Here is a 23,767-nt window from a genome sequence, read left to right as displayed (position 1 = left end):
TAATTAATCACTCGGGGCATACACACAGATAGATCTGTGCTTACTTTCTAAGCAATCTAGTCAGATTGCTTAGAAAAGAGCACAAAATGGCTCAGTGTGTAAGCCCCTTAACTATATCAAATCCATAACACAGAGTCAGGGAACATAGATAACGTGCTTTTAATTTGCAAAATACATACATGTTGCCTTACTTTAATTTTACAAAGAAATATGGCTAATTATCACAATTCCTGAAATACAAATTCAGAATGAATAGTTGCATTTGCTGATCAATAGAAACATACAAATCTAATATAACAGTTGGAATTACTTACTGTATTTTCTGGAAAACTAAGTATAACACTGTTTCTGTCTTAGCTACAGTATATTCTCTTATGTTTTCAAATATTACATGCATTAGCTTAATTGGAAAATTACAGCAGTATATGAAATTCTCAGGGCTTAAATATTTGGTACATCTCTGTTTAGAAAAAGAGAGCTGTCACTTCATATTCTCACATTTGTGTCAACATTCACTCTGTAGCATCTGCCAGATGCGTCGCTACACTACCTTGTGATGTGGGCACTGCTAACTCCTTCAATTTAGGGTGTTGAAACAGATGCGAAGTTAAATAGTGTAATTTCCTTCTTTGCCCCAAGAGATCACAACAGAGTGTGCTTACCTCGGGTGACTTTCATTTTAATGTAATTTTCTTGACATTGTGTGATATTGCAATTTCTGCAGGACTCTAAAGCCGATTCTCTCGTATTAAAGACGGATTCTTTTGAAATGACAAAACTGTAAATATGGCAGATTTTATTTCTTTGATTATATCTATAGTATGATATGTGTGATTATATTGTTCTTTTTTTTATTTCTCTAGAAATTCAAATGTGGCAATTGAAGGAGCGTGGAAGATAAAAAAATAATCATTAATGTTATATTTTGCTAGTGTTAGTATTTGATCTTGGTTGTCTTTTTTTGCACACTCGACTAATATACCCCTTTTACACCCAAATCCCGGATCCGACCCGGCATTTGGAACCCGGATCCAAGCAAGGTCGGATCTGGGATTTGCACCATTTATATTGTGGTGCCTACCGGGGCCAGGACCGCCAATCACCCCGCCAGGACCACCGATCATTGTGCTGGGGGCAAGCCCAGCACCAAGGTAAGCTGCTGGGCTGCCCCAGCCCCTGTGCAGAGTACAGCAGACAGCAGTAGAGGCTGTGTATTCCCCCATCCAACCTGCGGACGCTGTGGTCCAGAGGTTGGGCTTCCCCCATTGATGTAAACGGGAGCCGTCCGGATGACCCGGCGTACCCGTTTACACTGTCCTCTACCCAGGTCCTGCCTGTGTTCTACCCTGGTCAGGACCTGGGTAGAAGTCCCATGTAATGGGACAAGGGTTAACCCCTTTTACACCACCACTGACCCGGGTCCATAAGGGAAAACCCAGAGTTTTGGCGGCGATGTAAAAGGGGTATTGTAGCATTTCCCTCTCATTTGTTACATTGTCATATAAGAACCCAGTTATTCCTGATGATTACTTAGGGCAAGATGTACTAAGCCTTGAAAAGTGATAAAATGAGAGTAATAAACCACCAATCAATCAGCTCCTACCTGTCATTTTTCAAATATATAATGTTAGAAGCTGATTGACTGGTAGTTTATCACTCTCCATTTTATCATTTTTGAAGCTTAGTACATGTGTCCCTTTATGAGAGGTGGAGAAAAATGATATGGAGATTTGATAGGCCTCTTAATATGTTCTACAAGCACCAATATAACCTGTTGTTTATAACTTCCAGAATGTATTGAAACCGTAGTCCCACAGTCATCTTGTATTTTTGTTTGACCCAACCAGTGGCGGATTCAGGGGGGGGGCACCCGGGCACGTGCCCCCCCTGTCATTTATTTTGTAGCTGAGGACCAGGGCTTTCCAACGAGTCCAGCCCCGTGTCTCTAGCCCCCCGGGAACCGGAGATATCGCCTGGCAAACCTGTAACATTTTTTCCCTATAGGATAATATGGGACACGTCAATTCCGACCCCCACCCGGTTCCGACGGCTGCCAGTTCCCGCCCTGGCATCACAGAAGCTTGTGGTTGATTTCATTCATTAAAAAATGGGGGGTGTTGTGTGAAATAGAGTGGCCCTAGAGGAGGCACCTATGTACACACTTCCTGGCGCTCGGCAATTCCAGCAATTTTAGTTTAGATAGATCAAAAAATGGTGCATAAGGAAATCCTACAGCTGCAGCATACACTCCTGTGAGCCCGTCAGGCGCACAGAAAGAGAAGAAATGGATGGGGGGGTAGGAGTGAGTTGCGCTGCTGATTATAAATAATTATACACTAGGTGACTGTATAAAGATGAATGCAGGACACACTGTAGCCTTTTTTATATATAAATCTTTATCTAGAAAAAACACATAAATTTACAACAAACATATACAGTAATAAATATAAAATATAACATATGAGTGTAATAAGAGTTGGGATCCCAAAACAGCTAATTTGGCTTGGATATCTTCACAGCAAGATATAATTATGGGCTCAGCAAATGAGATATGGCTTGGAGCTGACGGTATTCTGCAGGTAATGGTTGCAGCAAGAAATATATTATATAAATAAGTCCGGTTTTATGTAGGACTGGCCAGTCAAGTATACATACGTTATTAGGCAGTCAAATATATTGTATGCTCACCATAGTAGTAGTAGTTGGTAGGTGCTTAATGCAGGCGGTCCCGATTGATGGAACTAGGGAACCCCTCAGGTGGAAATGACTACTCCTCTCGGCAGCACGCCGGTAAAGCAACCCCGCAGTGTGGGGTGCAAACACCGTTCAATCTGCGGTGGTAAGGAGTGATTTTAGAGGGTGATGCGCCGTCCTGCAGTTGACCCTGGTCTCCTCTGTACGATGTAGTTAGGCTGTGCGCAGCTGATGGCCGGCAGCTCAGGATGGAGATGAGCCGCACTTCAGCTGGGGGAGCACAGTCGGCGGTCAGCCCAGGGGAGGAGGGTGGAAGAATGCACGCTCCAATGAAGCCGGAGGTACGGAGCTTGGAGCAGTTTGAAGCGGCTAAGTGCCGTTGATGTATGCACAGGATTTGTGCTGCTGGCTGGGAACACGCGAGGCGGCTAATTGCCGGTGATTTTGTACGGCTAGCGCTGTCTCCGTGAAGCTCTGCTGCGGTGTAGCTGGTTGGATCACCTTCTCAGGTACAGGGTAGTAACGTGTCAACGCGTTTCGTCCCCTGTTGTATGCTGGGAACTTTTTCAAGACGAATAGCTGTGTTCTGAGGGTGTACTACATTTATAGGTGTGTAATTGCTTCAGGTGTTAATTAATCAATTAGTCACTTCGTTCAGTTTACATACAATTTTGCTCTATAGCACTGAGGCATACAGACTATCATTTAGAGTGCATGCAGTGTGTCCAACAGAATTATATAAAAACATCTAAAATATATAGAGGCATGTAAGCATATAAAAAGAGGGAAAGATCTTACATATTAAGAAATGAGAAGAAAAAGGAAACTCTATTTCAGAGAAATATACAGACATCCAAATCGCTGGGCCTTCAATATGATACCAGGCTGGTCCAAATCGGTCAATCATTTCCAGAGATATTGCGTGTAAACCAATTTTTTTATTTTTGAAATGTAATTTCATGGCTGTTTATGTTCTTTGAGGGCAGATTACTCTGGAACCAAATGTTCCAGTTTCACTGGACCAAAATCATTCAAAGCCCACTCAAAAGTTCTTCAATATAATACTTGTCTCATGTAAATGGGTCAGTTGGTTCCGAAGATATAGCCGGTTAAATGAGATAACTGGTTAAAGGGGGGAGGGGTGGTTTTCTCTACCCCTCACACCAGAAAATGCAGGGACTAGGATGGTGTAAAAGGGGCCAACCTGGGAATGCATTTTCTGGTGTGAAATGGGTATTATTTTAAATAGCCAGGACCTGCAGTGCTCTGATAACAGCCAGGCTCTGCCACTGTCAGTGGCTATCACTTCTGCCTGGCGGCGGCTGTCCCCTATTTACCACGAGCATGTATTCCCCCTTGGCAATGAGCATGTAATCCCACATGGCAACGAGCATGGAACCTCTGGCAATGAGCATAGAACCATTGGCAATGAGCATGTTGAGAAGCAGCACTTATGTAGCATAATTTTTAATAGGCATTATGGTGTTTGGCATAACACATAATGGACATAATCGCGTGTAACTTAATGTGTAATGGACATTATGGTGTAAATGTTTAATGCGAGCCTTTGGTGGTCAATGTCCCTGTTTATGAAGTGTATTGTGAATTTTGGCTTAATCTGTATGGCATTATGTGAATTCTGGCTCAATCCATGTGGCATTATGTGAATTTTGGCTCAATCCATGTGGCATTATGTGAATTTTGACACAATCCATGTGGCATTATGTGAATTTTGGCTCAATCCGTGTGGCATTATGTGAATTTTGGCTCAATCCATGTGGCATTATGTGAATTTTGGCTCAATCCGTATGGCATTTTATGCATTTGGCTCAATCCGTGTGGCATTATGTGAATTTTGACACAATCCATTTGGCATTATGTGAATTTTGGCTCAATTCTGTGTGTGTGTTATTATGTAAATTTTGGCTCAATCTATGTGGCATTATGTGAATTTTGACACAATCCATTTGGCATTATGTGAATTTTGGCTCAATTCTGTGTGTGTTATTATGTAAATTTGGGCTCAATCTATGTGGCATTATGTGAATTTTGACACAATCCATGTGGCATTATTTGAATTTTGGCTCATTCCATTTGGCATCATGTGTAAGGGGCAAGTATAATGGGGTCTAGTATTTTGTTGCATAATGTGTAGAAGTTGTATATGGTGTTGACACGCACGCTGTTGAGGGGCCACACACCCTTTTCCGGAGCGCGCCTTTGGCGCGCGCACAACTACATCCTTCACTTTTGTCGCCATGGTGGGCCTGCGTACTTTAAATGCCAGGGCCTATTTTTAATTCCATTCCCACCCTCTCCTGCCGCTCTCTTAGCATGTACACTGGCACCACTAACACCGCCCCTCCCCCACCCAAACCCTTTTTTATCATGGTGCCCCCCCTGTCATTTTATCCTGGATCCGCCCCTGGACCCAACCACATTTAAAACCAATTTGTCTGAAATAACGCAAATTCCCCTGCAATTTGCATATCATTTGTTTAATGATCAATAGTGGTAATCCTTTCTAAGTCCACCAATAACTACCATGTAGTCAATAATGCTGTTCAGTTACGAGATACACTTGCAGAACATATTGCTGTAGTCCAGTATATACCATATAGTAATGTTTGTTGCACATTTTGTGCATATACAAATGAAGGTTGTGATATGTATGACCACATGGAAAGTGTAACACTTGTGTAATATATTCAATTGAACATGTTTTTCAACTTCCTTGCAGTCTCAAGTCAGAACGTAAGTTGCCACTTCAACCATACAATCTTTTCTATAAGATACATTATACACTGAAGAGCCAAAAGCCTTGGGATAGCAGTAGGAAAATATAATTGTAATAATTCCATAATTTGGAACATCTTAAAATCGCCAGATCTGCATCAAGTGTAATCTGACATGTCATAAATTAGTTTTAGAACCTGCTAATCTGCTCAAGGCAATGTGAATTATTGGAACTTCTATGGGGTAGTCATGCCCGGTGGATAGAAACATAGAAACATAGAATTTGACGGTAGATAAGAACCACTTGCTCCATCTAGTTTGCCCCTTTTTTGATTGGATATTATATTTACAAAGTTGTGTGGACATGCAACATTCCTCGATCAACAGTGTCACATATGATTACTATCCACCATGGACAGTGCAGTGGCCAACCATGGGTGTTTAATGATCGTAACCAGTGGCATCTGGCTAGAATTGCCCATGGAAATAATTGGCATTGGCTCCAATCACTTCAACATTCAATGCAGAAGCTACTAGATACTTATCCAACAGGCTAACGCGAGGTTCTTGAGTTTAAGAAGACACACCAGAGTATACTTGTTAAAATTACAAAAATGTACCCAATGCCTCACCTGGGCTTGTGACATTGGTAATTGGGCCCTGGATGATCGGCAACATGTGGCATAGTCCAATTAGTCACAGTTCCAGATGTTTCAGTCTTCTGGAAGTGTTCAGGTGTGGCAGAGACCTCATGGGGCCATATACAGTATCCCAGTTTTCAACAAGGCACTGTGCAGTCTGGTGGCGGTTCTACAAAAGGATGTGTTTACGCGGCATGGGTTGGGTCCACCTGAACATGTCATTCACTGGTAAGCAATATGTTGCTGTGCTTGATAACCATTTGCAGCCCATCAAGGACTTCATATACCTACAGAATGATGGAAAATACCAACAGAATAATGCACTATGTCATTGGCCCAAGTTGTTTAGAATGGGTTCCTGAAACAATATGGAGAGTTCCCACAAACCTAGTTGAGCAAAGAGCTGATCCAATCTCTTGGCGCAAAAGTCAAGCATGCTTCAGAAATGTATTGCAGGATGAAGGCAGTGTACGGAGAGCATCGTCTCCTATGGTTCACCATATACCAGTGGTGTCAGCCCTATGAGGTGGGACACAAAAGCATCAAGAACACTGCTGCAAGAAGTCACAGTACTGTACGGCCACCTTTTGACTCAGTTATGTGGTAAGAGATAAGATTTTCTTCTGTTTGTCCACATATATGATATAGCACTGGTTTTGCATATTTCATTGACAATAAATAATTCAAATTGGTCCTGGACTTCCAACCCAGGGTACTACTGCAAGTGTCCTGAGGCACCTCAGGAAGCCACGGCACACAGATTGGGAACCACTGCCTTATACAGCAGTTACAAGGTCTGCCCCCCCTCACACACACACACACCAAAAAAAGTTACCCTTTAGAGAAAAACACGTTCTGCATTACTAGAGCTCTTCACACACCTGATTGATGGGTGCTGAATAATAGCTGTTGTAAAAAGATATTATAACATCTATGTTATAACATAAATATGGCATTCTGTACAAAAGCTGTCATTCACCAATTTGTCTGCTAGTTCCTGGGCTGCAGGAGGTTCGCTTCTTCTGTCCTGTTGCCAAGTTTTAAGTTAAAAATAAAAGTTCCTCAGCAACATAGAGTACTCCCTCCATTGGTTGTTACATCAACAATGAGGCCAGTGGCAGATCTTGTGGGTGGTGAGCCCAGGTAGTTTGGATCCCCCTCCTCCACCCCAACCTAAGTTCACACTATGCAACAATGCAGTGGGTTACAGGGGGAGGCAGAGATGGCAGGGAAATATAAACAGTGGGTGACAGGAAGAGGGTGACAGGGGCAGCAGTGGACCCCTCAGTCATCGGGGCTCTGGTGCACTGCACCTGCACTGCAATGGTAGCTCCGACTCTGAATGAGGCTGAAATGGACTATTAGTTCTAAGGCATTTCTTGGTGGACCATATCCTTATAGGGATTTCAGCAGTTTAGAGATGTTTGCATTGTAGCAGGAGGTGCCCACAATGTTGGTTTCCCTGCTATAGTGCCACAGACATGGCTGGCATAGATATGTGCTGGTATCCACCGACCCCCTTATGCCTAAAACATTTTCAATAAAAGATTTGACGATACCAGCCCAGGTATCCAAACTAGAGCTGTTATTATTTTGAGATGAGGGGTCATTATTTTTCCTATTTATTTGAACACACATTTCTCAGACATATGCATATCACAGTGTATGCAGTGTAGCAAATATCTTAAAATACCTGCAGCTCTGCACGTTGCATGCTGTAGGCAATGTATACCTAATCTTTGTCATGTTTTTGTCGAACACTGCATAAACCCTAGAATGATGCAGCCTTGTAAAGATGCAGCTTATTTGTGCAGAGACCTGCCATGCAACATTCATGCATATGGCATGTGAGGCAAATCATTTGCCGTTGTAAAAAGAATATCGTTTCAGTTTAATATGAAAGTAGTTTTATGGATTTTATATCTATTGGCACTCACTGTGGAAATGGGAAGACAGATGGCACATAAGAAACCAGTTTATCGCGCAAGCTGATTTTTGACCTAGACCAATTGAGAACACATCTGGAGCAAAATAATCTCTTTGAGCTTTGGGTGTTTCTGCTTCACTCCTTTGCAATACACTGAACATCAAAATAGTAGCAACAACGATTTAGTAAATTGTGCTTGCAAACTTATAATTATGACTATTAAACTGTTTCATATAGAAATTCATACCTGTCAATCGTGGTTGTACTAGAACAGTTTCCATATGCATTTATACAGCATGTAAACTCTTTCTGGTGTTTATGGTACATACTAGGGGCAGCAACGCCATTGTAATACATACAGCACACATGATAATTACACTGGAAATTCTAAATATATCTTCGTAACATTTGGGATTAGCTGAATGCATTATCATTACTTTGCAATGCAGCTAGAATTTAATGTTTCTCTTCACATTCCTTCATTAACCCCATGGAGTATTTGATGATGGGACAGCAGGAATGGTTCCACCACAGGGAATTTTATTTTAGGACTCTTAGCTGTGGCAGCCAGGTCACCCAAAGAGGAGACATTTTATCTTGTGTGATTAGTTGGTATGAATATCAGCATCCATGGTAACTTTGCAGCAGGGAAGACTCAGATTGTGTTTGTCACTTCTGCACATTAGGGCCAAGCATGATCACAAAGTGTTTAAATATGCAACAAAACAACTCCACACATGCAGTATGAATTTCTTATGTAACTGCAATTCTATAATATAAAACAATGAAGAAAAATAACTCAAATAATGAAAGAGCCACTATGGGGGTATTTGATCACAACAGAAAGAGAATGTTTTCTATAAACCATTCTTGTAAATTGAATGCACATGTTGCACACATTTTTCCATTATAACACCAACTGCAACATTTTGGTTGAAGGAAAAAATGACACAAAAGTTCTATTTTATAGTTACAGTAGGAGTAGCTTAAGCTAAAAATGCAAATGTACACCTGGATACATATTGCATTGACAGAACTCAATTAAATTTAATAGCAAATCAAGCTAGGGTTCCTGGTTGTGAATCACATTCAAATCAAGGCCCTTATTCTGGTTCACTCACAAAGGCAAATTCCTTCACAAATGGATAAAACCATGTGCACTGCAGGTGGGGCAGATGTAACTTGTGCAGAGAGAATTAGATTTGGGTGAGTTATTTTGTTTCTGTGCAGAGAAAATACTGACTGCTTTATTTTTACACTGCAATATAGATCTTTAGATCTCACTTTGAAGTAAAACCCCACCCAAATCTAATTCTCTCTGCACATGTTATATCTGCTCCCCCTGCAGTGCACATGGTTTTGTCCATTTGAGAAGGAATTTGCCTTTGTGACTGAACCAGAATAAGGGCCAGGGCCGGACTGGCCATCTGGCACTTCTGACAAATGCCAGAAGGGTCGATGGCCATGTGGGACGATTTTGTGCATCCATGTGTTCAGGCTTTACTACTTTACTTACAGCACCAGCGCGTTCTGAGCGCCGGGAGGCCACGTCATTAGCTTATTGACATAGCATCGTCATGTAGCAGCATCCTAACGTCATCACGCGATGGACGCACATTCCATTCTGAGCAGCGTGTTTAAGGGAGCTGTGGGGCTGGTGGCTGGCCACGTGATGTGGGAGGAAGAAGGTGAATGGCAAGCAGTGGCGGGAGGCCCGATGGCGTCATCTACATGTGGAGGAGCAGGAGGCCCAGCACCACCTGTGCCGGGGAGAATGGGAGGTCCTGTGGCGCTGTCTATACACAGTGGAGCCCCTGTGCATGGGAGAACAGGAGGCCCAGCAATGTGAATAGGGAATGAGAAGACCCGGCAGAAGCTGCGGTTAGTGGGAGAAGGGATAGATGTCATTTTGGTTTCAATTTTGATCTCTTTCTGGTGATCATAACATCAAGGCACCAGACTGCTCTATGACATCATTAGCACCTACAAGGTTGTTATAATGTCCCTGCAGGTACATAGCTCTTACTGTACAGAAGATGCAGAGATGGTAAATTAGGATGGAAGTACAGCCTGGCTCTCCCTCTCTCCTCCCAGCCACTCCCTCCCTTGTTATCTCTCTTTATCTCTTCCACATTCCCCCTTCCTCTCCTTTGTTCCCCTGCACTCTCCTCTTTTCCTCGTGCTCAACCACCCCCTCCCTTTCTTTATCCCCTCCTTCCCTTTCTTTACTTCCTCCTTTCTCCCCTGCATTCCCTCCAGTGTCGGACTGGTGCATTAAGGGCCCTCCAGGGAAATGTAGCTGCAGGGGCCCACGGAAGGGGTGTTGTCATCAATGTTAGGGGCATGACCATCCCAAAAAGGACACATTATATTATGCATCTGATTTTCTCAGAAACAGGACTGTGCTGAATTTAGCTTAATAAATTTTACCTTTGACCTCTTTCGTTTATTAATGATAACTAGTTGCAGCATTTGTAGAACAATAATAATCTGTCATCTTCACTGTAATAAATATAATCATGTTCTCTTTAGTCTAATACTAATATCAACCTGTATCCACGTTACTCTAAATATAATATATACCCTCTGTGGGGGATACGGTCATTAGGTCAACACCAACTAGGTCGACACTGTAGGAAAGGTGGGCGTTATGTGGTAGGAAAGACGGGCAAGTGGGCGTGATGTGGTAGAGAAGATGGGCAGGTGGGCTAGATGCGGTAGGGAAGACGGGCAGGTGGACATGATACAGTAGGGAAGACGGGCAAGTCTCTGTTCAGTGAAATTGAGCTGCTGCTCTCCTCCGTGACCCCAACTGACATCATCCAGGAAGCTTACCACCGGATCAGTCAGTGAGTACAGTGCAGCCTGGTGTCTGATAAAGTTAATGGCGTTTGGGATGCAGGCCACGCCCCCACATAAAAGAGGGCGTGGCTAAGAATCGGCTGGGGCTACCGGTGGTTTCCCCAGATCCCCGGTGGCCCAGTCCGAGCCTAGCTCTCTCCATTCTTTTACTCCCTCTTGAGCTCCCCCTCCATCTTGTGTAAAACGTTTCCCATATGCTTTACTGTTATTAGACTCTCTCTCTCACCTAGAGCTTTTGAGACTGTTGAACACTTTATACTTTGTCTTATTTTTTCCCAGTGTTTCTCTACCTCTGATGTAGCAAAGAGAGATAATTCAGTGACGTCACAAGCAAGTAGGCCTGTCTGGCCACAGCAGGTGGGTCTGTGTGCTCAAAATGCCAGGGCTGATTTTTGGTCCCAACCCTGGCCCTGACTACATCCTTAAACCAGAACAGGCATATTTATGTAATTTTAATCTCAGAAGATTTTTCGCCAATGTCTGTTTATAAATGTCTTTTTTTCACATTCTAATCCCACTGCTCTTATGCCTTGAACTGTTCTTTTTGTATACCAATGATTTGTGTGTCTACATCTATACGTTGTGCTCATGTGACTAATACTGTTCTTGCAGTTCTAGTGTACATACCTGTTTGTCTCTGGAATGGTATTGGTATCTTTTTTGGAATACCATATTTCCTTTTATAAATTACATCAAATGTTAGAATTCACATCTACTGTAGGAAAATATTAAAATTGTGGGAGATTTCGTAAAACCCCATGTTATACCATATTGTGCGCCTCCTCATGTTCTGGGTCAATACAAGAGGAAACACATTGATTGTTTTTGCTTCCACCTATGTGGGATGCGAGCAACAATGAGTGGATTCCTTCACAAGTTTTACAATAGCAGACGAAGTCTAATAGATCCTCGAAGAGTCTAATCTCCCAAATCGGCTAAAATGTAATAGGAGCTGATTTTAAAGTCTGGGAAAAAGTCGGACTAAGTTAGACTTTATACTGTCACACTTTTTCTCAGAATTCGGCCAATGTAATGATGTGTGTCTTTAACACTTCAAATGTGTGGCGTTTGTATATACTCCTCGTGCTTGCGTGGGTTTTCTTCAGGTACTCCGGTTTCCTCCCACAATCCAAAAATATACTGTTAAGTTACTTGGCTCCCAGCAGAAATTAACCCTAGAATGTCTGTGTGTACATGTACATGTGGTAGGGAATATAGATTGTAAGCTCCAGTGAGGCAGGGACTGATGTGAATGTTCACATTTTCTCTGTAAAGTGCTGCAAAATATGTGAACGCTATAAAAGAAACTGTTAATAAATAAATAAATGCAGATTGGCTCTGACTTCTCCTGGTATTTTAGAGCAGGAAGCATCCAACTTTCTTATTATAGTATAACAGTACATAACCTTTTTTTCAGAGATCAAATTATAACTTTGATTTTTAAGGTTAGAAATCAATTTAAAAATGTCTTTTTTGTTACATATTTCCCACATTTGTGTACTTGTAAGTGATTTTTTACATTGCCCAATAAAACTCACCCAAAAAAACAGCTTTTATTTTGCCCGACTTTATCGAGCTGTTTTGTGTAACTCAGCTCCCATCGGCCAAGTTGTATGTTTAACATGGACAAAACATTGGGCCTCTCTTATTCAGACTAATTGATAACATTTTAAAGCTTTATAATGAATAATAGGTACATTGTTTTGTTACAGTATATTACCATCAATAATTACAAATATTTTATTAAAATGGTGACTTATACACCATTTTAAAATGGTAATTGCTTTAGCTTTAATTTAGTTTTGTGCATGTTGTGGCTACTACTTGGCATCATGATACAAAGGATGCCTTGGTGAATTGTAATGTTGTTTTTAAAACTCTTTATCTTCTGAGATTCCATAAGTGCTACGTTTCCTGCATTTCCTCTCTCAAACCTCTCACAGGCCTGGTTACTGAAATTACAGCAAAAAAATTAGGCTTATTTGCAAATGGTAATACATACGTTTTGTGCATATTTTTTTTCCTTTTAAATATGGTATAGCATTCATGTAAATATTAGCCCTCTAAAATTCACTATTGTAAACCTCAGTAGTGAACACCCATTAGCGATAAGTAAACCACTTTGCATAGTGGAATGTAGAACATTCCAACCCAGTATTTAGGATGAGATGATTTTTCCCATCTCCTTCCAATATAAACAGTGTTTTGTGTGAATCAAAATAGATATCATTCATTAAATATGTGATGAAAAACATACTTTGGAAACAGTAGAATGAAATCGCCCCAAAGAAATAGTTTCCTTTCTTCACAGATCTGTCTGGGACGGATCAGAGCACAACAAAAGGTTTCTTTTTTTTTTTGGGGGGGGGGGGGTTGGGGGGGTGTTCTTCTAGAGACGCCACACAGTGTGATGGAGATGTACTATACTTTTCATATCATACTTGTTTTGTAATTGACACTTGGTTAAGATATTCAATGACATTATACCACAGGGAAAGTGCATGTTAAGAGATTTCCAAAGCACTCCAGATGCCTATAAGAGTCTTTCAGCATACTTCTTGTTATGTGTAATTGCATTTTAAAAATCAGCTGAAAGCAATAATGTTGGAACATTTTGCTTTGCCTAATGTTTTACTTAACGCATAGTGCTTTATTTATTTATTTGCTTCCATACCCATCACATAATCTCACATATTAAATATATAATAAAAGAGAAAAGTGTTTGTACAGTACTTACATGCTGTATCTTGAAATTGAAATTGCTGTTATTTAAGTATAATTTTTTAAAAGTCCCAGATGTATCAAACAATTTTTCCTTTCACAAATGTCTGTTTGTTTTCCAGGTAGTGTTCTTTTACTTGCTCACTCTGGGGAAAAAATACATTTATATACTATATAAACTGTATATTATTCATTAATCATAGTGATAAGAGAAACTATACCTTGATGCTGGAGAACATGCAGGGGAACATCAGCATCAGCCGCAGCAGCAGTACACAGAACCAGGAAGTAACTTGAGCTACCTGGATCATGTGACCCGCAATCAGAACAGGGAAGGCACCTGGAGTCCTCTATTCTGTGTGACACAGGGAATGGCTTGTGAGACAGAGACATCTCGCCAGGGACTGCAGAGTGCGCCAACAGCTGATCTGCGGCGCAGATTACACCAGTGTTCCAGTAAGGGGCTCATGCGAGCAGCATGAGAACTGGGGTTCCTGACACTGTGGCTATGCTGCCTGTCCATAAGGCTTCTCAGAAGCAGTGGCGCAGAGAGATGACACCCGAAAGTAACTATCAGTGCCCAGGCTTTTTGGAGGAACCCAGAAGGGGCCCGGGTCCATGATCCCTCTCCTTCCCTCTAACCTGTTAGCCAGTCGCAGTCACTCTCCCAATATCTAACTAAACTGCAATGAATTAACTGGGATGTACTTTATTTACACTAAAATAGTCCCTGTGTGCGGCGCCGGCATTTTTAGCGGATATTTTGAGGATCTCTCACAGCAATGTTGGCACTCAAAGGGTTAACCAGTGCAGTGATTTTATTGAAGATAAAGCAAAAACACACTGGTAGATGGGACAGAGCTTGGGTGGAGTGAGCTGTCACACAGCCTACAGTCAGTGGGATACAGGAACAGTGGGGCAGATGTATTAAGCTTTAACAAGAGATAAATCCAAGGGTGATAAGGAGAGATAAACGTCCAGCCAATCACCTGCTAACTGCCATGTTACAGCCTGTGTTTGAAAAAAGTCAGTTAGTAGGTGATTGGCTGGACGTTTATCTCTCCTTATCAGCTTTGCATTTATCTCTTGTTAAGGCTTAATACATCTGCCCCTGTATCTGAAACAGCAAAGTGGAAGATCACTATTTTCCACTATGGAACGCTCATACACTCATAAGACAACTCCACAGATGCTTTGTAGCAGCATCGGCCACCATCTTGGGAGAATGAATGAAGCTTCCCCAAAGGAGCAACATCCTGAAGTCTGCATAGTAGCCCTATTTTCAACAGAAAGGAGATGGAAATGTAAGGATGTTTTAAAGATTAATGGGCATAGTTATTACTTATACTGTACCTAATAATTATAAAATGTTTTACCTACAAAGTGTTGTATTAAACAACACCCATGGGAACATAGGCTAAGGATCAATTCACTTCTTCTTCTGGAGCATGTGTGGTTTGTTTACCAGCATGTTCGTGTGGAGAGTTCTGGAGAGGGATGTAATGGGGGATACTTCTCTGGTAAATTTTTCCATAAGTAGCACATAGGCTACAACAGCTAATGCTGTATGTTATTAGGGGGATGCTTTGGGGACAAAAATGACGTATTAAAAAATGGGAGACCACAGCAGATATCGCCAATATCTACTGCAATCCCCATAAATATGTACAGAAAAATGAAAGTGTTGTTACTGGAAAACATTAATGGAGCAGTCAGCCATAATATAAATGATGGGGGTAATGTGGGCTTAAGATAAGAGAAAAATGTGTTGCTAAATTTAGCAGCTTGCTTTTGCTGTATGTACTGTAGTGCATTCATTGTTAATCTATGCAGCAGGCTAGACATATTGGGTGACATTTAATAGAATACGATTTTTAGTAACATTTTGAAATTCGCATTTTTTCCTCCAAAACCGATTATTTAATGGGATGCGAGAATGAGCCCAAAAAGTGCGGTGAAGTGCGAAGAGATGCGATGTGATGCGATTTCCATTGCTGGTCATGTGCAATTTTCTGGCCAACCGAAATGCGAATTACAACACTGCCTCTGCATGCAAAGTAATCCCCTAACTTATTGGCCCACCTAAGTCCCTTACAATATGCATCACACCCCCTATATAAAGGGGCACAGGCGCCATTTTGACCTTTGAATAGTAGTAAGGAGCATGGAGAGGAGGAATGTCTGGGAGAGGAGTGGCAGTGAGCGCAGGTGGCAGAGGGAGCAGTGGGCCAGTCACAGACAGCAGCAGTGCTAGAGGAGCCAGGGGGAGAGGCAGCAGAGGCACACTAAGAACCAGCATGGCCACATCAAGGCCTGGGCCAGGCCAGACCCCAGAAGAGCAGGCACAGCAGGAGGAGGTGGAGGACCCTCTTGCCTCCCCATCTCATGCACTCACACAGGACCTGTTCAGCACACAGTCCGAGGAGGAGCTGCACTAGGCCCACATGTCTGAGGTTGACTGGCCTGAGGTGGAGGAAGATGGAGGTGAGGAGGAGTCTGCCCTGGAGGAGGAGGGGGACATGGCCGCAGAGGAGGTGGAGGAGGAGGCAGAAAGTGGGCGCACCCAAAGTGGCCGTAAGGTGCATTTTTTCTACGAGGAAAATGCGGCCCTTGTCCGCGCTATAGTCCCTGTATTTGACAGCCGGTACTTGTATACTATCACGGCTCCCACGATGGGCATCGTACAGGGAAAAATCGCATGTGATCGCATGCGATGCCATTTTTCACAAAAATCATGGACATGTGTTCAAACCATGTAAAATGCACCCCAAATGGCATTTCACACTGTATCACCCCCACTATCAACGCCAACCCGAAGCGTGGCAAGCGCAGCGAGCCCGCGAGGGGCGGCGGTACGCGTCCTACGACCTTTTCATACCCCCACTATCCACGTCAGCGTGGAGTTGAGAATAGAAAGTGATTTTTGTGAAAAATGGCATCGCATGCGATCGCATGCTATTTTTTCACAAATGCATTAAAAACCCGGTAAAATCGATGGCATGCGATGGGAGCCATGATAGTATACAAGTACCTGACAGCCTGCTGGGGAAGCATCACAACAGGACCCCTGTGCAGCGGAAAAGGGCCATTTGGGACTCTATCACTGACGCAGTCGATGCTGTTAGCACCCACAGAAGAAGCGTAACAAATGTTAAGAAAATTAACCATTTCTGCACTTGACCAAAGTTGCTTTTGTGTCAATTCACCCATCAGGGCCTGGTCTGCATCACTGGCGAGTTTTAGTCACTTTTGAAATGTGAATTCCATTTGCGCATTCCATTAAATAAGCGATTTGTATACTTTTCTATGGGAAAACATCTGGATGCGATAAAAATGCAAATTTAAACCGGCAAGTGAGAAAGTGTGAGTTATCGTAAAAAAAATTGCAAATTACGGGACTTAGTGCACCCTATTAATTAAGCAATTTTGGCAAAAAGTGTGAAAACACCATTTTGTTGCCTAAAAATCGCAAAAAATCAACAAGAGCATCCTGTTAAATGTCACCATACTTGCCTACCTGACCCTCTCCATACAGGAGAAAATGCTCTGTTCCTGGACTTCCCTGGTAATGTATGATTGCCATCACCTGTGGTGAAACACCTTTACCTAGCTCCCCACAGGTGATGACAATCATACATTACCAGATAAATCCACCCATTGTATTGATTACTTTTTACCTGGTTGGCAGATCCTAAAATTGACCTATGTAATAAGCTCTCGCTACCAGCAAGGTTTTTTTTTATTATAATTTTTGTAAGGTGATGTAAAGTATGACTTTTAAGTTGCCACTTTGGGAATTATAATATCTAGACCTGGGGTAGCCAACTCCAGTCCTTGAGAGCTACAGTACCAATAGTTACTGTTTTCCAGATCTCCTCACAGAATCACAAGTGAAGTAATTATCTCCACCTGTGGATCTTTTAAAATGTGTTAGTGAGTAATAATTGCAACTTTGCAGCAGCTAGGTTGTCTGGAAATTGTGAACTATTGGTATCTCTCGAGGAGTTGGCTACCACTGATCTAGACTCAACCTATAAGCCAGTGGTTCTCACACGCGGTCCTAAAGGCACCCGAACAGCCCAGGTGTTGAGGCTATTCCAGCATTTGCACATATGGTATAATCAAACTGACTGCGGTACTAATTAAGTCTCCTGTACCCACATGGATATATAGTACTTATAAGCTGGACTGTTGGGGTGCCTTGTTGACTGCATTTGAGAACTAATGCTATAAGCAAAGGAGCAAAAACTAAATAAAATTATAATGTTGATAACAAAATATTTTATATGATATAGCTCAGATTTTTAGAGTGCAGACATTGCAGGGAAATACTGTCTGAAATCAACATATCTGGACAGAAATGAGTAATTGACATAAAATACTAAACAAAGTAAAATATAGAAACCTACAGGCATCCTGTACTAAATATTAATTACTTTATCACAAAAGAGCGCTTCGCAATTTAGCTATACATCGGTATTAATATTACAGTATGTAATTATATCCATTTACTCTACGATGGTAACAAGCACTGTCCATTGCTTAGTGATATTTTCCATGATGTGTGCAACAAAACGAATGCAAGTTTATTAGCAGCTCTCTGGATACATACTAATCAATCACTGAGTGAATAAACAGATGCAAAGGCTAAACAGATGGTGTTTTTTCACCCAACTGCACCGTCGTAAGGCGGTTTCCCTTCAGATTAAATACAAATAGCCTGACCTTCCATCATGTGGTTTAAAATACACAATCATAAACATTTTAACCTATTACTGCTTACTATATTTCTTCTAAGTTATAATAAGGATGAGGACGTTCAATGGTACTAACAAGGGAGATGTTCTCAGACTTCCTACAAATCACATAGGTGTAGCTTTGCCCTCTAATACATTTTCAGTTTAAGGGGTGTTTTTTTTTAGAACATGAGTCTTTGGAGATTTAACTGTCTATCTTTGCATGGACTAATGCTTCTTGCTGGCGTTTGGCATCCCTCCTGATGTGCTGCTGCCTTAGCAGCTGATAAAAGTCCACAATAGCAAAATGGCTAGGGAGGTGAACTGAGTGACACAATTCAGTGGCCCTGAACAGCGCAGGCCAGCCTGTCACAATAGCCACTAGAAAAGCTAACATTGCGCCTGTCAACATATCAGATTCTGAACGTCTGTTTTCTGTTTGGTTTTATCAAGTTGTCTCCATATTTTATTATGTGCAGATTAGAGCTCAGTCAATGAAATTATGTAAATTGGTGGCAAATAAAATAGGGAAAGAAATGCTAAGGTGATATCTTTAATGACTAACAACAGTGGATATCATTAAAAGATAACATGATTTTCATTGGTTCTTTGACTGTAAGGTTATGGCTAAATCTGTTATTGGGTGCTGTGGATCCCTTGTGGGTGCCAATTCCGGGGCATTTTTTCAATCCTGGAATTCGGGATTGAAAAGTGCCCAATTCCAGGATTCCCGAGATCCCAAGATTGGCTTCCCTAATAAAAAAAAAAACCCACCCTGGCCTCCCCGCATATTAACTTACGTGGGTGGTGTGGCCAGGAGGGTGGGCGGTGAAGCCGGGAGCCGGGCAGGCGAAGCCGGTGAACTGGCAGTGAAGCAAGGAGCCAGTGGGCGGGCGCTCAGTGAAGATGGGTGCCAGATGGGTGGTGTCGGAAGCCGGGCAATGCAGTCAAGGTGAGAGGGCGGGCAGCATGCCCAGGATGGGGCTGTGCAGCTGTGTGGCCTGCGCAGCGTGACCTGTGATCTTGTCACGCTGCGCAGGGCCGTACTGCTGGGACAGGAGAAGCCAAGCAGCATCCCGAAATCCCGGGATTGAAATCCCGGCATTTTAGGGGCCAAATATGCTGCCCTCAGGATTTTGTATCACGTATTACTGTTTGTGGAGCATCTTTAACTAATACATTAATCCATGCCTTTTGAGTGTGGAGTAAGTGAGGCTATTGGAGGATTCCATTGCTAAATAAATCTACCTATATAGTTTCATATGAATTGTACTTTGACCCCATTGTACTTTGAGAAGCAGATAAGACGTACCTCTCATGTACTGTAGATTAAATTCATTTATACCACTTTATTTTGAGTTATAAAGATCTAAAAGATATTAGCCATGAAGCATAATTTTTGAACCAACATAAAACTAGGTGAAGGTTTTATGTTGATAATGTTAATTAAAATGCAAATATTATACATGTAGACATTTACTTATATAGACATTTACACAATGCATATTTTAAATCACATTTTTTTTCATTAATGTAAACAATTGGCATAAAACATTACCTTAAACAACAAAATAAAAAATTAAAGTACAAGAAGAAAAATTAAAGACCCATAATAACTGAATTAGGTGCAGCGCAGGGCCGGATTAAGGCTAGTGGAGGCCCCGGGCAACAAATGTTTGGGGACCAACACCATTAAAAAAAATTGTTGATATTTGAAAAAAAAAAAAAAAAGATATTTTTGCTGCCTGTTCCTTAGGGCCCCCACAGACTGTTTTTAAGAGAATGCTCCAATTTATAAAGCAGTCTATGGGGGCTCCTGGTGTGTGGGGGCCTGGGGGGAATTGCCCCTGTCGCCCTTTGGATTATCCGGTCCTGGTTCAGTGGCATTATTATCATTACCAAGTGATCTCTATAAAAAATGTATAAATAGCTTCCATGGAAACTATTTGAAAGTTTCTGCAAAATACAACATTAAACTAAGGAAAGCTACAATAGGAGAGTTGAATACTTATTAGCATCATAATATCATCTACAAACCTACTTCACAATTACTTATAGAGAGAAATGCACAACATCTGTGACACTGTCCAGCATATCACTCTGGCCAACTGACTATGTAGTTATATTCTGGTTATTTTTACCGCATGCTTTATCTTTAATTATCATTGGTATATGCAAATCAGGATGCAATTATTATGAATAGGCAGTTTTTAGATGGAAACTCCAAGGCCGTTCATAAGCTTTCCATACAAACCTTGGCCAGAGAGAGTTAATTACATATTGCTGGACTGGACTATCCATAAGCCTTCATATGCTGGGTACACCTTATACGATACACTCCACAAGTGATATCATTTACGATATAGGCAGAGCTCCCAGGAAGTTGATACAGTAGTGCATACAAACTGAACGATATTGCTAACGATATCATTCAGTGACATCACCTGGTCCACAAGGAGGTGGGAGTCCGGCTGTGCTGCTGGGTCCCTCCCCTGGCACCAACTTATATCTCTCGCTGCCTGGCCAGAGGAAGGGGAGCGGGGGAGGGAGGAAGGCAGGAGACTGGTGTTGCGGCTGGGAGCACTGTCTTGTGATCGGCTCCTATCTCCCGTTGCCTTGCCAGAGGCCCAAACAAAGTGCCAGATGTAATAAGCCTTGAAAAGTGATAACATGGAGAGTGATAAAAAAAGCTATTCAGCTCGTGCCTGACATCTTTCAAACCCAGCCTATGACATGGCAGGTAGGAGCTGATTGGCTGGCTGTTTATCACTCTCCATTTTATCACTTTTTAAGCTTAGTACATCTCGCCCAGAGTCCTCCCTAAGGGCCAGATTCTATAAGCTTCAAAAGTGATAAAATGGAGAGTGATAAACAGCCAGCCAATCATCTCCTACCTGCCATGCCACAGACTGTGTTTGAAAAATGTCAGGCAGGAGCTGATTGGCTGGCTGTTTATCACTCTCAATTTTATCACTTTTAAAGCTTATAGAATCTGGCCCTAAGTTCACTGTCGCAGCACTTTATGCCTGACAAGCAGTAGCACCTCATGCTGTGGCTATGTGATAGCAGTAGCAACTTTACCCTGTCTTTTGCAGAGTATAGAGAACTCCCCAGTCAGTGTGTCCTGTAGACAAATTACCCCCCTTCCCCTAAATGTAATCTCCAATGCTTGCAGCCAAATGTTCCCCCTACCTCCTGCCATAGGTGCCGTTTTATGTTTTTGCTGGTGGGTGCCCAAGCCAAAAATATAGAGGAGTGGCTTCATGGGGAAGGGGTGTGGCCACAAAATAATACCAATTTATATTACGGAGCACAGTTGTCTCCAATATTCAAATTACGGCAACAGAGTTCCACATACACAAATGCCCCCACAGTGCAGGTACATAAATGCCCCCACAGTGCAGGTACTCCGCGGACAGAATACACTCTTCCCGGCATACTGTTTCCCAGGTGGAGGGTCCGGCAATGTGGGTACTGCAGCCGCAAATTAGCAAGTTAATATGGCGGCCCAGCAGAGGGACTCAGCCCCGTGGGTGCTCATCAATTTCCGTGGGTGCTCGGGCCCATGAGCACCCACAGAATCGCCACCTATGCCTCCTGCCCACTCCACAACCCGAACCTCCTCCCTAACCGTCCGAAGGGGCCCCAGAGCATTGCTTTGCCCGGTGGCCTGCACTTCTGTTCTGGTACATAGAATTATGCTGAGAACAGTTTGAACTCAGGATTCTCATTTACATGGTTTATATATTTTGACCATTGTGTCCCTGTTGATCAAAGCAGTGAAATGTGAAAGTACGTGCTTAGTACCAATTTGTATTCTGCCCACTAGTCTCAGAAGTAACATGTACAATTTATTAGCACCATGTCCACACATTTACAATAGCATAACTTAGAATTTTAACTAACATCTTCATGCTGCACTTCAATTGGATACAAAGGGGTTTTCCTTTTATGGCATCTTTATTCGAACCTAATGTATCCTTTAAAATTAAATATACTGGCAGATGTTCCAGCATATCAGCTGATAACTCTATTGGTCTCTGATTTAAACACACTACTTTGCATTATGTCAAGAGCCGGCCTGACTGTGCAGGCAGTACGTCACTGCATAATCTCATTTTAGAATAGATAATATCTCATAGCTAAATGTAATTTAAATCCAAATTGAATTCTCTATAAAAGCAATTGTAGCCAATTGAACTAATCCTTCACTATCTGGCCAAGCTAGTGTTATCAGTATCAAAATGAATTTATAGCAGTGTGCTGCTACTTAAGTATGTTCATGCAGCAAGTGGGATAAAATGAGACTTGTAAAGGAAAATTATACGCATAAGCGTACTTAGAAAGGACAATGCATTTACTTATAGGAAACAATAAATAGGTGCTGCAAGCTAATCAGGATCATTTTTGTTCTTTGTGATTTAAAATCCCGTAAGCGATTCAGATGGATGACCTGCACTTGTGAAGAGTTACTGGTGTTTCCTGCTGAGGAGACGAATATTACAGGAGTTCTGGTCCTGTGGATACTGGGGATGCAGGTGTTTCCATGGATACATAGAGGGATGTTGTAATTTTTGTGAATAACATAGTGGAAATTCCTTACAAATTCCATTTGTAGATCTTGTTGCTGAATGGAATTGTTTTAAATTGTTCTTATAGGAAAATCTTGTTCTATGTGGGACTGCTATAGAAATCTAGTTTTAGGGGATTTGGACATCTTTTTGTAGAACAGTATATCCACCTAAATGTGACACAGTGTATATACAGTATAGTATGAATCTTATTCTATGCTGATGAATTGCTCTCTTAGGCTCATGCAGAGTTAATCTGCTCATTTGCATACATGTCTTGTGTCAGTGGTTCCCAAACTCTGTCCTCAAGGCAACCCAACAGTCCAGGTTTTAAGGATATCCATTCTTGAGCACAGATGACTTAATTAGTGCGTCATTCAATTTGATTTAATCAGCTATGCTTAATCATGATGATATCTTTGGCTTGATTCAGACCTGATGGTAAGGCTGCAATTTTTGCTGATGGACAAAACCATGCTGCACTGCAGGTGGGGCAGATGTAACATGTGCAGGGAGAGTAAAGGCCCCCATACATTAGGCCAACTTGTCCTAAGGACAAGTCGGATTTATCACATGTAACCCAGGGAGATGCAGGAAGTGGTGTGGAGCAGTATGGCAGGCGATGATCAGCGGGACGGGCAAGCCGGGCAGCGGTGGGTGTTAGAATATTTTTAAATAAGTGTCAAATGAGGATAAGTGTATGGGGGCCTTTAGATTTGGGTGAGTTATTTTGTTTTTGTCCAGTATAGCTCATAATAGATAGAATCTGATTGTTGCTATGGGCAGCATCCTATATTCAATAGAACTCCCATCTTAGTAGATTTACCTCATTGTTGGGTCACATTTGTCTGCACACAAACTGCATAAGCGGTAATTCAT

Source organism: Crinia signifera, chromosome 3 (genome assembly GCF_055691185.1).
Source record: "Crinia signifera chromosome 3, ASM5569118v1, whole genome shotgun sequence".
NCBI lineage: Eukaryota > Metazoa > Chordata > Amphibia > Anura > Myobatrachidae > Crinia > Crinia signifera.
Note: the sequence above shows the minus strand (reverse complement) of the source record.